General features: G+C 36.4%; 1 protein-coding gene across 4 annotated transcripts in view; it reads right to left on the bottom strand.

Annotated features, from left to right (window-relative positions):
* PRR16 (proline rich 16) overlaps positions 1 to 14,491 on the bottom strand; it is a 145,926-nt gene that overhangs the window by 19,790 nt on the left and 111,645 nt on the right. Inside the window, exon 3 of one of the 4 annotated variants that reach the window (XM_027652601.1) lies at positions 11,667 to 11,688. The exons of the other annotated variants lie outside the window; for them this stretch is intronic. The gene's annotated coding sequence lies outside the window, so the exon portion shown is untranslated. Of the gene's footprint in view, positions 1 to 11,666; positions 11,689 to 14,491 lie in introns of those variants that run through there. 4 annotated transcript variants of the gene reach the window in all.

Here is a 14,491-nt window from a genome sequence, read left to right as displayed (position 1 = left end):
ACAAGAGAATTATCCTTTAATTTTAAGATGGTTTTAGCAAGGAATTCTAGGTTGAACATAAAAACTAAGATGAGACGTTAATGTCTCTACATTATTAACTACTTTAAGGTGTATTTCAAACTCATAATGACATCATATTTTGTACCCACTGCACAAATCAAATAATGGGCCAGAACTTTCTAAATAAGGTATTTAATAATTTATTTATAGAATATCTAAATGCAAATATCTGCGAAGGATTGAAAAAAGTGCTTTGATATCTAACTCAGGGTTTGTTTAAGAAATGCTTACACTATTTAAAATTTCAGTGTCTTAAACTTACCTTTTACAGCTTCAACTAATCTGCAGAGACTAATTGAAACATTTCACAGTACTTTCAAGAGGTATGTTTTCTTATTTAATTTAATTAAAACCTGCCGAATGCACAACTAACTATTTATATTGATGCATTTTAAAGATAATATGAAAATAATGTTTGACTTTTCAAAACAATTAGTAAAATGATTACATTTGCTTAAGCCCTTACCTGGATTAAGTACCAAAAAAAGCACTAGACACCTTGAAACTTTCTGGTAAGTGTGATTCTGTTTACACACTATGTTTTTTACTTTACTGATGAGATTTCTGTAAAAGATATATTTCAACAAGCTGAAGTGCCACCAACATGTCTAAAGATAAGAATTTGCAGGTCACACAAGATTTGCACTATCAGAAAGAATATATAGGTATACTAACATGTCTGTAGTCATCTTTAAATGTCATCATTTCTGACCATCAGTATACCAATAGCAAAAAAACCCCCTACTTTTTTCATATTTGACCTTCAATCGTTTACATATTCATAATGAATTTTCTTAACAGATAATATTATTTATTTAGTAATTTACTTATTATGTAATTCTGATCATGGCAACAGGGCTGAAATTGGTTTGTACTTACCCCAAGCACCTACATTTTATACAGATGGTGGCACAATACACTATGACTCTGAAAGAAGTTCTGGGCTACAAACCACACGCTTCTCTGTCTGCATTAGACACATAGAGGACAGGTAACATGCCACTTGTAACTAGCTCTCATCTGAAAACAAATATCTTATTTTAAATCATTTTCTTAGTAATTAAAATTCTGTAAGTTTTTCCTCTCATGGCCTTATCCATAAGAACTTCGAAATGGGGACTATCTGAAGTTTATCTCTGCTTCAGAATTAATTCACTCCTGTTACCTGACTTGCTCTTAAATTCGTCATCATTAACAACCCCAAACTACTGTTAATAGTTTTCTACCTGAACCAGCTGGTTCCTAAAGGAAAGACTGTGTGTTATTCCCATCTCTACCAGTGATCCTTCAATGAGAAAACTGCTAAGTCACTTATGTGCTAATAGCTATCCGCTGTTTTTCCAACAATGCCCCAAATCTCAGAAAGGCAAAAAATACATCCTACAACTTTTTCTGAAGGAAACAGCAAGATAAGCTTCTTGTTCAGCACTGAGAGGTTTCTGAGCCCCACAGAGTTGAATGCCACGGCCCTATAAATGTTGCACAATATTTTCACAGCAATGTCTAATACAAAGTATTTCCGGAAAAAATTCTCTGTTGAACTTGCCCACACATTGTGGAGAGAAATCTTGGATTTTAGGAGCATTCACCAGCAGGGATGAGTTGCAGAACTAGCCCCAGTAGCATCCATTTATCCGATCTGCTTGTGGTGGTACCATATAAACAGCACTGGGTGGACACCTTTGCCAGAACACCTTCTGGGAGCAGACTGGATTTGTAAAGATTTAGCTATGACATCAAATGATTGTAGTGATGTTCATCTGAGCGCTGTCTTTCCCAAAACTTAGTATTCAGTTCCAATGATCCAGGACAGGAAAGAGACACAATGAGGTGACCAGAATAGAACTACTATCATTAAGTAGCATGTATGGTATAAGAATTGTAGCATATAATATTACTATCAATATTATTATCAAGGTATAAATAGAATGCTGTCCACAGCAAAGTGAAAAGTTTGAATATTCAACAGCAAGCCGCAAAGTTGTATGTGCTGGAGGTGAGAGAATTCGTAACTGTTGAGAAACCAAAATATATTGGAAGAGGGGAAAAAAGGCTGCTTAGGTCAATCTGTATATTGATTTGCATCATAAGTATTTAGGATAGAATTTAATCTGATTGTAGACATAAAAATGTAGGTGTAAACCAACCAAAACAATTTTCAAGGAACATAAAATTAACATCCAGATCAAGAATTCTCGTTGCTGAATACTTCTAAAGAAAAACTTTTTACATATTCCAAACTAAAATTTCTAACACACAAGACATTAATGAAAAGAAAATATCACATCATGACTTCAGTTTTGCTTTTATAGGTAAGTATAAGGCATCAGCCAATTGAAAGTGTAATCTCTGCGATGGATGTTTCATGCAAAACAATTTCAGCTGGACTATGCCAAATATTCAAGAAAAGTAATCACTTCTAGTAAAATTGAACAGCAAAGAACATTGCACTGTCAAAGGGAAGAACAGTAAAATGAAAAAGGAAACAATTAATTTCGGTTTTGTTCCTAGACATATCTGAAAGTTTTCCAAAAGTTATTAGGATTTCAGGTAGTGGTACAAAACCACTTATTTACCATTGGAGCATTATTTGAAGTTCATCTAGTACTATCTAACATGCCACAAATTAAAACTGATTACAGAGATGTCCAGAAGAAAACAAAAGTACAAATTATAATTTATTATCTTGAAGTGTCTGTTTTTAGTGGCTACTGAATACTGGAGATGCCTTTACTTAATAAAAGCTGCAGCTTGCAACCTTACGTATTTTGAGTTTTGTAGATATGCAAAAGACGTTTGCAAGGCTGAACCACTTTGCCCTGCTGACATTCATGGTTTCCTAGGGTTTCGAAACAAGCATTCATGTGAACAATTTCTCTGTGAAAATAGATTTTCATAGTAAAAACTGACCCGATCAGATCCACTTGAAGTGATTGCCCTTTTTTTTCCCCTTTTGTAATGCATCCAGAGAAGGCACATAGAAGAGAGAGGGAAGAGAGAGAGGTGAGAGATAAAAGTAGCTTTTAAACGTTCAAATATCCTTCTAGTAGCGAGCAAAGCAGTGTTCATTTCCCTCCTGTGACTAGAGTTTAACCCTGGTCTTCTATTTAGAAGTCAACCATGAGTTCAAATTACAAATTACGCTGAATTGCTTTTGCTGAAACTATGCAACTTTTGCAGAAAATAATGCACGAGCCAGTGAGCAAGAGACAGCATGACTGCAGACTCACTATAGGTGATGGGAGAATTCTGATGAAAAAATGATTATAAACAAAGAAATACATTTTATACCAAAATAGACTTGTTCCCTCCTGATTTCTATGCTGCTAATACTGCACTATCCAAAATTATTTTGACAGCTACCTTAGGTCACCAAGGAAAGAAATTATAAGCAAAAATGCTTTCTCAGGACCTGAAATAGTATGCAGTTTTCAGGTGGATTTGCCAGCATCTTCCTTAAACAGAATATGCATTAAACACCAAAAGGTCTTTCAATTTTTCATATTAGTTTTCAGTAGAGCCTTTGGAACAAGGTAACATTTGAAAAAAGGCAATTTGGTTCTGCTGGATCAAAACAAAAATTATTTTGAACAAGATTCCCCTTGGCCAGAATGTACCCCCAGGCTTCCTCTATACTCAACAGTTTTTGGTAGATTGCTACAAGTCCACAATCCTCAAAATATCATTTTTTCTCTCTCTCTTTTTTTTTTTTTTTAATGTAGGTGTCTTTCTTTGAGTCTGCCAGTGCAACAGTGCTTAACGTTCATCATCTGTTCCAAAAGTTCCATGGACATGCCCAAATATCTTGCTCTGCAGTACCTTTTGCTCTTCTTTCAGGATGCATAATCTGTCTTCATTACCTGCTGTACCTACAGTACCCACACAGTGCCCAAAATCCAAAATCAATCAAAGAAAAGACAGAGGACTTATCAGCAGTTATGCCAGCTGTCACACAGACAAGTGTCTTAACACAGTCACTACAATTTATCCCATGAAAATAAATGGCAAAAACAGTAGTCTCATTATAGAGTCAAGTCCAAATCATCCATATCATTTACTCTACATTTTTTATTCTTCTTGATTGCTTCAACTGGTAATTTCTTGAATATTTGCGACACAAGGAAGAGTAGTATTTCTTGTAAATGCCTTTTTGTTACATAGTAACATAAAAAAGTAAGTACTATTTCCCAGAATCTACTGACAACTAATAAATAACTAGTTAGGTAACTAGTCAATATAACTACTATAGTTAATATAACTATTATAACTATTATATTAATAAGCTAATTTATTATAATAATTATTATATATAACTAGATAGCTATCCAGCTAGATGAGAGCAACAGAAAATGCAAGATAATGTTTTCCTCAGGTGCTTCTCTGGATAAATTTTTCCAGGTAACTTCTGAAAAGATAGTCTAGATTAGGGAAGCAATCTAGATTAGGTTTCATGTCAATCAAGTTACTGCAAGTTACTCAATTGGGAAGCAATTGAGTGCTCATATTCTACATAATTTCCACCTATTTGCATTCATCTCTACATGTAAAGTGCCTGAGCTGCTGTCTATAGTCATTTAATCACTACTATTCCCAACCTTTCATCTAGCCTGAACATTTTATGAGCTAACTATGGGATTATTTTATGCAGTTGTGATTTTCTCTCTCTGCAAGGCAAATGAGAGTGTAAAGTAAATGAATACCTCCACGAAAAATTATTCTGCAATATCTGCTGTTGTTTCAGTAATTGCAACAATTTTCATCTGTCAAAAGAACACACTAAATCACTGGGTTGCTTTATCGCCTATGATATTCAAGACAACAATGCCTGATGGTGCTACCAGAATATAAGGGTAATATTTGTGAAGTAATTCTAAGTGTGAAACACTTTTGAAAAATGGTGAGTTGCTGTTGGAAAAAATGGACTCAGAGGTGTAACGTGTGACTTCATATGTTCCACATGTTTCCAAATTAGGCAGAGGCAAAGTTCAGGTTTGGGTTTTTTCCTTCTTTGTTTTTTTTTTTAATGAATACAATATCTTTCTCAAATCTTTTATACTAACATGACAAAGCTACATTTGAAAAAGGAAATGTATTTTTTAGGCAAAAAATAACCCAGAACAAAGCACTTTTTTTTTTTATGAAGTTATTTTCTACATGGTATTTGTCTCTCAAAGATCACCACACCCAGTCACTAACTCAGCATACTACTAAACAAATTCAATAGGCCAGAGCATCTACAGACAGTACACTGGCAATATCAATCAATACTGGAGCAACAGAAAGCATAGTCTTGTGTGTTAAGGAAGACAGGCATGATTGTGCTCGAAGACATTACTATGTGAAAACTCCGGGAAGGAAGGGAAAGTTAAACCATATTACCATTGATAGTGTCATTAACTAAAACCAATGAAAATTCTGAAGGTTGTATTCTCTGTTGCAGATATAAACAACAGCGACATATGGTACAAATGATACATCAACATAGTGTTTTCATTTTAGTTCAGAAAGCGACACAATTAAGAATGTCTGTGGTGGTGGAAAGACTGAATCAACTGTGGAAAGCATTCAGTGAACAGCCTGAAGGGACAGACTCATATATTAGAGCAAATATCCTTAGAGCAGAAAAAGAATGGTGGTAAACATGACTTCAGACAATACTCAGTGTTAACACAGAAAGACTGAAACACAGTTTGCAAATTTATGAGCAAAATTAAGACTCACAGAAACGTACATTTCATGTTCTTGCCAATTTTCAACTAATTCAAGAAAATTAAGACCAATCCATCCAGAACCACGGTACACATGAGAGAATTCTAATATAGCTTTCTCTAGCTTGCTAAATCTGAAATAGCCCACAGCATACACATGCATTAATACCTACCTTTCACAGTACATTAATTTCTGAGCAAAACCAGGTTTAACACATGGTTTAGAAAGTATATATTAACAATCCCAAACATATCTCCTGACTGAATTTCACAACTAAACTAAACATTATTAGTATCTGTCCATTAATGAAGTGCCAAGCAGCAACTTTCTAAGATGATTTTTATTAGATAATTTGAGTTAGCTCCAACCACTCATTGAGATAACAAGTCAGAGCAAACCTGAAACTGAAAGGAATAGGTGGAGTACAATCCATGTCAGAGCAGTCTTTAGAGTTAGACCATTTTGCTTTGAGTCTTGTCCCAAAGAAATTTGAATGTTTCCAGGGATGGACACATCATCCCACTCTGAGCATGGGTCTTCAGTGCTTACCTTCTTTCAACATAAGAAATATTCATAAATACCTCTGTTTTCTCATGTTTGAATGCATAACTGTTCAAATATTCTCAAATTCTGCAAGTGTTCAAGGTCAGGTTAAATGGGCCTTTGAGAATGGGGCTTCTAATGGAAGGTGTCACTGCCAGTGGCAGGAAGCTTGTAACTAGATGATCTTTAGGGTTCCTTCTAATCCAAATCATTCTCTGAATCTATGATATTTGGATATCTTTAAGTCAGTAATTATAAAATAATAGAATTAATTTTAAAGGAACCTGAAATTAAGACTTTATAAATCCACTATCTTCTGAAAGGGGATTTTGAACATAGCATGATAGGGAATACACATTTACCATTTGTGGTCTTTTGAAGGCCTCCACAGCACATAAGCCTCAATCAACAAAGCGGTTTTCAGACTTGTATATCATTATTCTTCACAACAGAACTCTTCATTTATTGTTATAAAAAAATGCTAAAGGCTCTTATGACATGCTGATTTTCCTCCACTCTCAAGAAAAATTGACTATGATGGTATGGTTCCTTCAATGGTTGTATTAAAAAGTTTGTCTGACTCTTGCTTGAATTTATATTGTATCTGTGAGTACTCACAGTTAAATGAGACAAGATTTTAGCCTTTCCTTTTAGTAATGCCTGGTTTCCACTCAGCCTCCATGTTTCCTTACCCATAGTTCACTACTCTATTTTAATGTTCTTTCCCCTTTACTTAAATTCTCTCCTTCCTCGATTATGAATTTCAACATATTTCGGGTTCATGAAAAAAACCAAATAAACAACAAAAGAAAAAACTCAAGTAGAAGCAATCTTTACAAGCAAGAGCACCTAACATGTTCTTTACAATTTTATTTTATAGAAAATTAAATGATTTTCATTAGAAATAGATCTCTGCAGAATTCAGTTGAGAGTACATGAAAAAACTTTTTTATAGCAACATTCCTTTAGAGATGTTAGTAAACCATAAAAACAAAATTAAAATAACTCTGTGAAATCTAAAATTATTTCTGGGTCTTTTAAAAACAGGCATTTGGAACAGAAAGGATTCTATATACTGTAGCAAATCCAACTTCAGGCTCTGCGAAACAAAGGTAACAAGTGGTGCCACACCCCTAAAATGCATACAGTTCTGTAATTCTGAACATAACTTTCAGTTTTGCTATGTGCATTAGTAAACAGACCTGTACTCTGAGATTAGACAAATTCAGTAGATCTTTCAAAACATGCCTGTATCCCTAAAATTTTTCAGCTATATACAAATTTCATATATAAAATGAAAATATCTAAGAAATATCTACCAGTCTGTATTATGAAGCAAGAGCTGTTTCTTTTTATATGACAGAAAAATATAATTAAAACCCAAAAAAATCCCTCTAAAAAATAAGTATAATAATTACCATAATAAAATATACACAGAAACTATGGATACAAATTCCACTGATGAAAGTGAATTTTTTCTATTTAAAATAGTCTATTTAAAAAGATTATTTTTCTATTTAAAAAGTCTTGTTAATTTACAAATCTGCATGGGGTTTATATGAGTACTACATTACTCACAAACCTGGAGAACTGCATATCTGACAAAAATCAGTATGGTCCAGAACAGGATATGTGAATATCTGCAAATCTAGTTCAGAAGGAAAACTATTTTTATAAAGAAGTGCAATAAAATTTACGAATTTATAAAAAATTACTTAACCTTCCCTGGTGGGTTGGAATGAACATGACATTTTATTCATTTACCCTTGGGATTAATCCCAGAAATTTATGTAGTGTAACTCTGTCTACCTGATAACCACAAATCTGTGTGTACTCCTGAAAAGTGACACCTGAAGACCTGGTTTAATTCTGGAGAAGAATCTGTTACAGACTTTACAGAGCATATTTGGTCAGGAAAGGGCACCAAGGCATTTAGGCAACTGCTGTCAGAGGCCAGACCATAGGAGGAGCTCTCGACCACTTCCCAATGATTTTGCAGCATAGGAACTATGCTGCAGGCTTGTAGAGTTTTCTTTGAAGTGGAAAATCTGATTTGCTCTGCCAGCTCTTTTAGGAAGTCTCTCTCTTTAAAAAGACAAATAGTTGAAATTTTATTATGCAGATTTCAAATGTGTTGTCTCAAGTATTTTGAAATATGTTGTCATTTGAATGCAGCTAGTTTCAATAAATACTTATTACCTAAGTGTAGTGGTTTGGACCTTGTTTTCCCCCCAGAGGCTAAGAAAAATGGTAAAACCCCAAGGGGTGGAAACCCCTGGAAGTTTTGAAATTTTGTCCAATGGGCGCTCCTGCGAGATGTAAACATACTACAAGCTGACTGGAAGAGAACAGTTGTAGTTTGGGTAGTAGGTGAGGTGGCCATGTTGTAGAGCCACGAGGAAGGGGCTCTGAGCCCCTCGGGGCCTCTGGGGCCTCCCAGGCCCGGGCTGGGGGAGCTGCAGGGACCCGGAATAGCACAAAGCTGGGCTAGGTGCCTGTAGTTATGCCGGCAATGTTTTTCTCCATTGTGGGCAGTGGCCGGAGAAAGCAGCAACCGGCACTGACCAAAGAAAGGGTGGCAGAGAGCCAGAAGAGATAAGACGGAGCAGCAGAGACATGCAACTGAGTAAGGAAGACACCGAGTTGTCCCGGAGAGCCGAGAAGGAGAGTCAGCAGCAGAGCTCCAGAGTTCTGGGGGTAAAAACTGTGTACCAGACCCCCCAGATTCTTTTGAGACCCCTCTTGGAAAGGAGGGACATGGACTCCTATTTTGGAGAGCAGTTTTGGACATGCAGCACCAGAGAGAGAGAGAGAGAGAGAAGAGCTGAGAAGCTCAGAGCGTCCTGGGAAGCTGGACCGGGACAGAGAGGAATGCAGAGGGGGTGACCTTGGCTCCCCCCTCGCACTGCTGACAAGGTGGCAGCCTGAGGCAGGGCACAGAGGCCCTGCAAGGAGCTTGAATCTCCTGGAGATACCAGACCGTCACGAAGACCCCTGTGCTCGTGATATGACCGTGGTGGAACGACCATGTCTGGGGTGACGTAGCCCACGGAGGAAGACCCCTTTGCCTGCGTCAAGGGGCCGAGGGAGCTTGGATACCTCCCTCGTGAGTGCTGGCAGAAAGCCAGCCACAGCGGCTGCATGCATGAGATGAGGAGACCTGCTGCCTTAAAAGAGACTCCTGCTGTTCAGAGACTGGAAGGGATCTGTCCTTCTTTCCCTCCTGGACTTTTATTTGGAGGGGAGAAGAGATCTGATCCATTGTAAATACTATATGTCATGGTAGAGATAGTTGTGATCGTGTGTATAATGTGTTATAGTATTTATTTGTACAGTCATTGTAATATATTCCCTTTCCCCCCACTTTGAGTCTGGTGTGTTTTGTCTGGAAAAACCCGTCTCACATTAGGTAGAGATGTGGGAGGGGGAATGGAGCTAGGGAATTGGATTTTGGGGGTACCTCAAACCATGACACTAAGTCTTTTAAAACCTTACCACCCCAGTCCTCTACTACACAGTTAGATCCACTTTTCACAATTATTAAGCTTTCCACATAGAGTCTACAATATGAACATCCCCATTTTCAAAAGGTAACCAAGTATAATAACAGTTCTTAAGAAGCAGTGTTTTTATAAATGTGTATAAGAGCTAAGATTTCTGTCACAAATAGAGTAAAAAAACCCTTTTCTTTCTCCGGCGAATTTACCTTTTTAAAGAAATTAACATTTTGATTTTCTAATAAGGAAGTAGGTTTCTTTTTTTAGTTTTTATTAGTGTACACCTAATAATGTCATTCATCTTCACCTTAACTTTATAAATGCAATTTTGTATTATTTTGCCCAACTGAATGTGAAATTTTGCTTAACAGCAACATTTCAGACAAGATTCATTGTTTCTCTAGACATGGCAGTTTTATGTTGAGCCCTTAAAATTTCAGAAAAAGTAGGTATTAAAAACATCCTTAAAAGCAATTCCCTTTTAAACCATTCTAGGTGCATAACTGACGTGAGGTACCTGATGTAGAGGAAAATTGCAGTAATTAATCTTCAAGAGCTCAAATAAACTTTTTAATTGTAGTGCAAGATGGTTAAGGAACACTTAAATTGTGGGAAATATGAGTATCAGGTTCATGGTTTTAATGGACCAAACCCATTATTTGTATAAATTATTATATTTACACTGGTGAAATTTGTCTACTTCTGCTGGTGCTGAATTTGCCTACAAGTTTATAATCAACCCTGATCTACAGTCATGGAGTATTTAACACAGAAAGGCCAACAGGTTGAAACTTACTGCAGACACTACAGGGGTTTCACATTGAAAGAGGGTCATTAACCTCTATTTTCAAAGTGCAGTGTGTGATTACAGAACAGAGAGACAGCTGTGTGTGGTTTTAAACCTTGAGCAACATTTACAGCAGAGCAGTGAATATGAAATATTATTGTGTAACAGATTAGCACATGGACTTCAAGGTGCAAATACTATAAAATTAAATTATATTTTTACATGATTAGTGGTGGATCAATTGCAATTTCACTTTTTTGGACACTTAAGTGAAGTACACAATATTTTGGTAAAAACACGTACAACAACAGATTCATTTATCAGCCTCCAACTTGGCCCTCTCCTTTTATGCATTGCTACATAAAAAAATCTAGTAAAAAGCTCAAAACAAAACAGCTCCCCTTCAATTAACTGAATTAAAAGCAACAAAGACAACAACAACAAAAAAACAAAACAAAACCCCAAATAACAATATTGTTTTTGTAATATTTTCACCTGTTTTGTCATCAGGTTTCAACTACATCTAAAATATAGAAGTCATCACTCCTCATGATTATTTGCACTATGCAACCATAAATCTAAAGTACAAAAGGAGATATTAATATTTCATATTCCTTTCTTTCAAAAGGTAATTTTGGGGAAAATAAAACAATGAATGGTTATCCAAGATTAAATTTTGAGAATAAAAGTTTCTCTTTCTGGAAAACCAGAATGCTACTTTTATCATCTTTGAACCAAAGAATTGTAACAAGGTATGCCTATATTGAATGAAATTTGATATATACAGTCAAAATATATAATAAATAATTTTATTATATTATATATAATTTAAAAATGCTCTGACTTTTTAGAAGTCCTGATTTCAGAGATAAAATTAATGGATATACATTTCAGAGCAATTAAACCATAAAGAAATGGAATAACAAGGGAAAATGAACAAAGATTTTGGGGCCTTCAGAAGTTTCATAGGTGAGAAAGACCAGCTGAGGACCACCTCTCCAAGGTGAGTGGGAACTGTTTTCTTCAGTATCACCAGAACAGGATAGCACAGAGTTGATGAACATACATCAGGTATTTTTGGCTTTATTTCATCTGAAAGGGGGAAAAGCAGCAGAATTTTACTTCCAGCATACTCACAGATTTGAAAAATTGTAATCATACATCCTTTTTCACTGAATGTTTTAACGACCAAAAATGCCATTTTCCTTGTCTAATGAAAATCAGAAATATCAGTTCAGCTAAGTTACATTTTTGGTTATCTGGTATGTGTGGTTCAGTACTTAATATTAATCCTGCAAGTAATTTTAAACAGTTCAAGTCTGAATAGCTAAGCTGGCAAGCAGCTCTTGTTAAGTTCATACAGTGTTCTCCTTCTACTAAAGAGTTATTTGAACTACCACGGAATTTTTCAGGTTTTAATTTACCAGGGATTTTCACTCCTAACTTATAGGCAGACAGATCTGTCACTGTTACCATGTATGAACCTCAGAATCCATATGACACTATATAACTCGTCATGGCCACTGCAAAGAATCCTTGAATTGATACTTCAAGCTGAAGCTTCTGTCTCTACAGTAGATATCTGATGGTTTTTTTGAGTGCTCATCCTTGTGCTAGATTATTACAATGTGGTTTAAACGGCAAAAGATTTGGATATAGCAATTGTACCCAAATTGTTTTAAGTCTAATCAGAAATATTATCTGGAATGAAACATTTCACACGTTCTCACCATAGGCAGTTGGGTACACAGCCTCAAACATATCTGGTGCGCATCTTAGTAAGTGCCCATCTCTTAGTAAGCATCAATATTAGATACATTATTTATTTTAGTGATTGGTAAATACTCCTTAGAAGTAATCCTGTAGCAAGTCTCAAAGCAGTGGAGGGTTGCTTTGTCTCAGTACACTACGTAAGCAGTCAGTTTCTCTCAAGTTCCATGAGCACAGTCTTTTTCAAGCTGGATTTACAAAAAGTGGCTATGAAATTACTTCCATAACCTTAATAACCTGGTACATGCTGGATGTGGCATGTAAGTGCTGTGAAGTGGGCCCCTGTGAGCCTCACGAACTTCAACACCACCAAGGTCATTCTGCATTGTGCTGGGGTAACCTCCAGTATCAGTATAATCTGGGGGACGAAAAAATCAAGAGCATCTCTGCCAAGAAGGACTTGGAAATGCTGGGGGATGAGAGGCTGGACACGAACTGGCAATGTATGCTTGCAGCCCAGGAATGCAACTTTGTCCTGGGCTGCATCAAAAGCAGTGTGGTCAGCAGGCCAAGGGACGATTCTGCCCTCTACTTTGCTTTTGTGAGATCCCACTTGGAGTGCTGTGTCCAGCTCTGGGGTCCCCAGCACAGGAAGGACATCATCCTGTTGGAGCAAATCCAGAGAAAGGACACAAAAGTGGTTAAAGGGCTGGAGCACATCTCCCATGAAGAAAGGCTGAGAGAATAGAATGTTCTCATATTGTTCAGCTGGGACAAAAGACTCAAGGGAGACTTTATTGCAGCATTCCGATTAGATATAAGGAAGTCAGTTTTTTTAATGATGAGGTTAGTGGAACACTGGAACAGGTTTCTCTAAGAGCTTATAGATTCCCTATCCCTGGAAACAACCAGGGTCAGTTTGGACAGGACTTATAACAACGAGATGTAGCTGAATGCTCCCCTGTTCATTGCAGGGGGTTGGAATAGATGATCTTTAAAGGTCTCTTCCAGCCCAAACCATTCTATTATTTGATAATTTGACTCATAAACACAGACAGATTTTAAGAGGTAGATTAAACATGTTTTAATTGAATAGTTTACTGTGGCAGTGAGTAAAACCAAGTATTAAGGACATTAGACATCTCCTGTATAGATCTTTTTTAGCTGAAGCTGGTAGTAAGAGACGTCAATCTCTTTTTCTCTCTCCCCTCTTCTTGTCCCTTTGTGATTTTCATCAACTGCCTTGGCCAGTATCTACTTCATAAATGCATGATTCTAAAAATTCTTTCTGACAGCTGTTTCTAATTTATCTTTGTCCATGCCCTTTTCAAGCTGCATATCCTTTCATTATTACAGTGGGTCCAATTCACCCTGATGCAATAATCTAGGCACTGGCTCTAGTGATGTTTTTGGTCTTGCCTATTCAGAAGGTTAATTTTTGCCTAAGCTATTTAAAATGATATTTCAATGAAATTCCCTTTTAACTGTCGTGTTCTATAAGATGCATCTGTACTTCTATAATTTCCATTTACTCCCAGGACCACTTCTATGGTTTTTATGAAATGTTACCTATTTCATGCTGCACTTCTTTTTTTTGAAATCTCAGAAATGCTCTTAGGCTTCCCGTGGTTATGTTAGTCATAAGAGTTCAAAAGAAAAACTTCCTGTTCAGCCAAAGAACTTCCAGGCATTATGAGAATTTAAAAAAAAAAAACCAAAAGAAAATACACAAAGATGTGGAACGAAAGCAAATGTTCCCTGTCCATTCCTTGTATATTCAATAGAAAAGTAACAATTATATGTTTTATCATTTTGTGTCATGTGGCTTTCAGGAAAAAAATTTTGTGAAGACACCACTTAGATTACCTATAAAACTACTAAGCTGGGATATCAGACAGTGGTGATGCAGTTCAGAATACTTTCTAGGTGGACTTGATATTCTTGTATTCTTCTTTCATCCTTTCTTCTTCACCTCTACTTCACCCGCTGCTTTCCACTTCAGTGTGGTCCCTCCTTTCATTGCCTATTCCTCCTCTCCAAAGCTCTCTGCTTTTCAGCCCTGCAATTTCATGGCATAACTTTGACAATATTTCTTCCACCCTGTTTCTGTGCTGTAAATTAAGGTTTGGACCTTTGGAGGGGGTAATAGGTAATAACTTCCTGTTGCTCTCTGCCATACTTGCTG

The sequence above is a fragment of the Corapipo altera genome, unplaced genomic scaffold, assembly GCF_003945725.1.
Source record: "Corapipo altera isolate COAL_440 unplaced genomic scaffold, ASM394572v1 61286, whole genome shotgun sequence".
Lineage (NCBI taxonomy): Eukaryota > Metazoa > Chordata > Aves > Passeriformes > Pipridae > Corapipo > Corapipo altera.
Note: the sequence above shows the minus strand (reverse complement) of the source record. Positions and strands in the feature narration are given on the sequence as shown.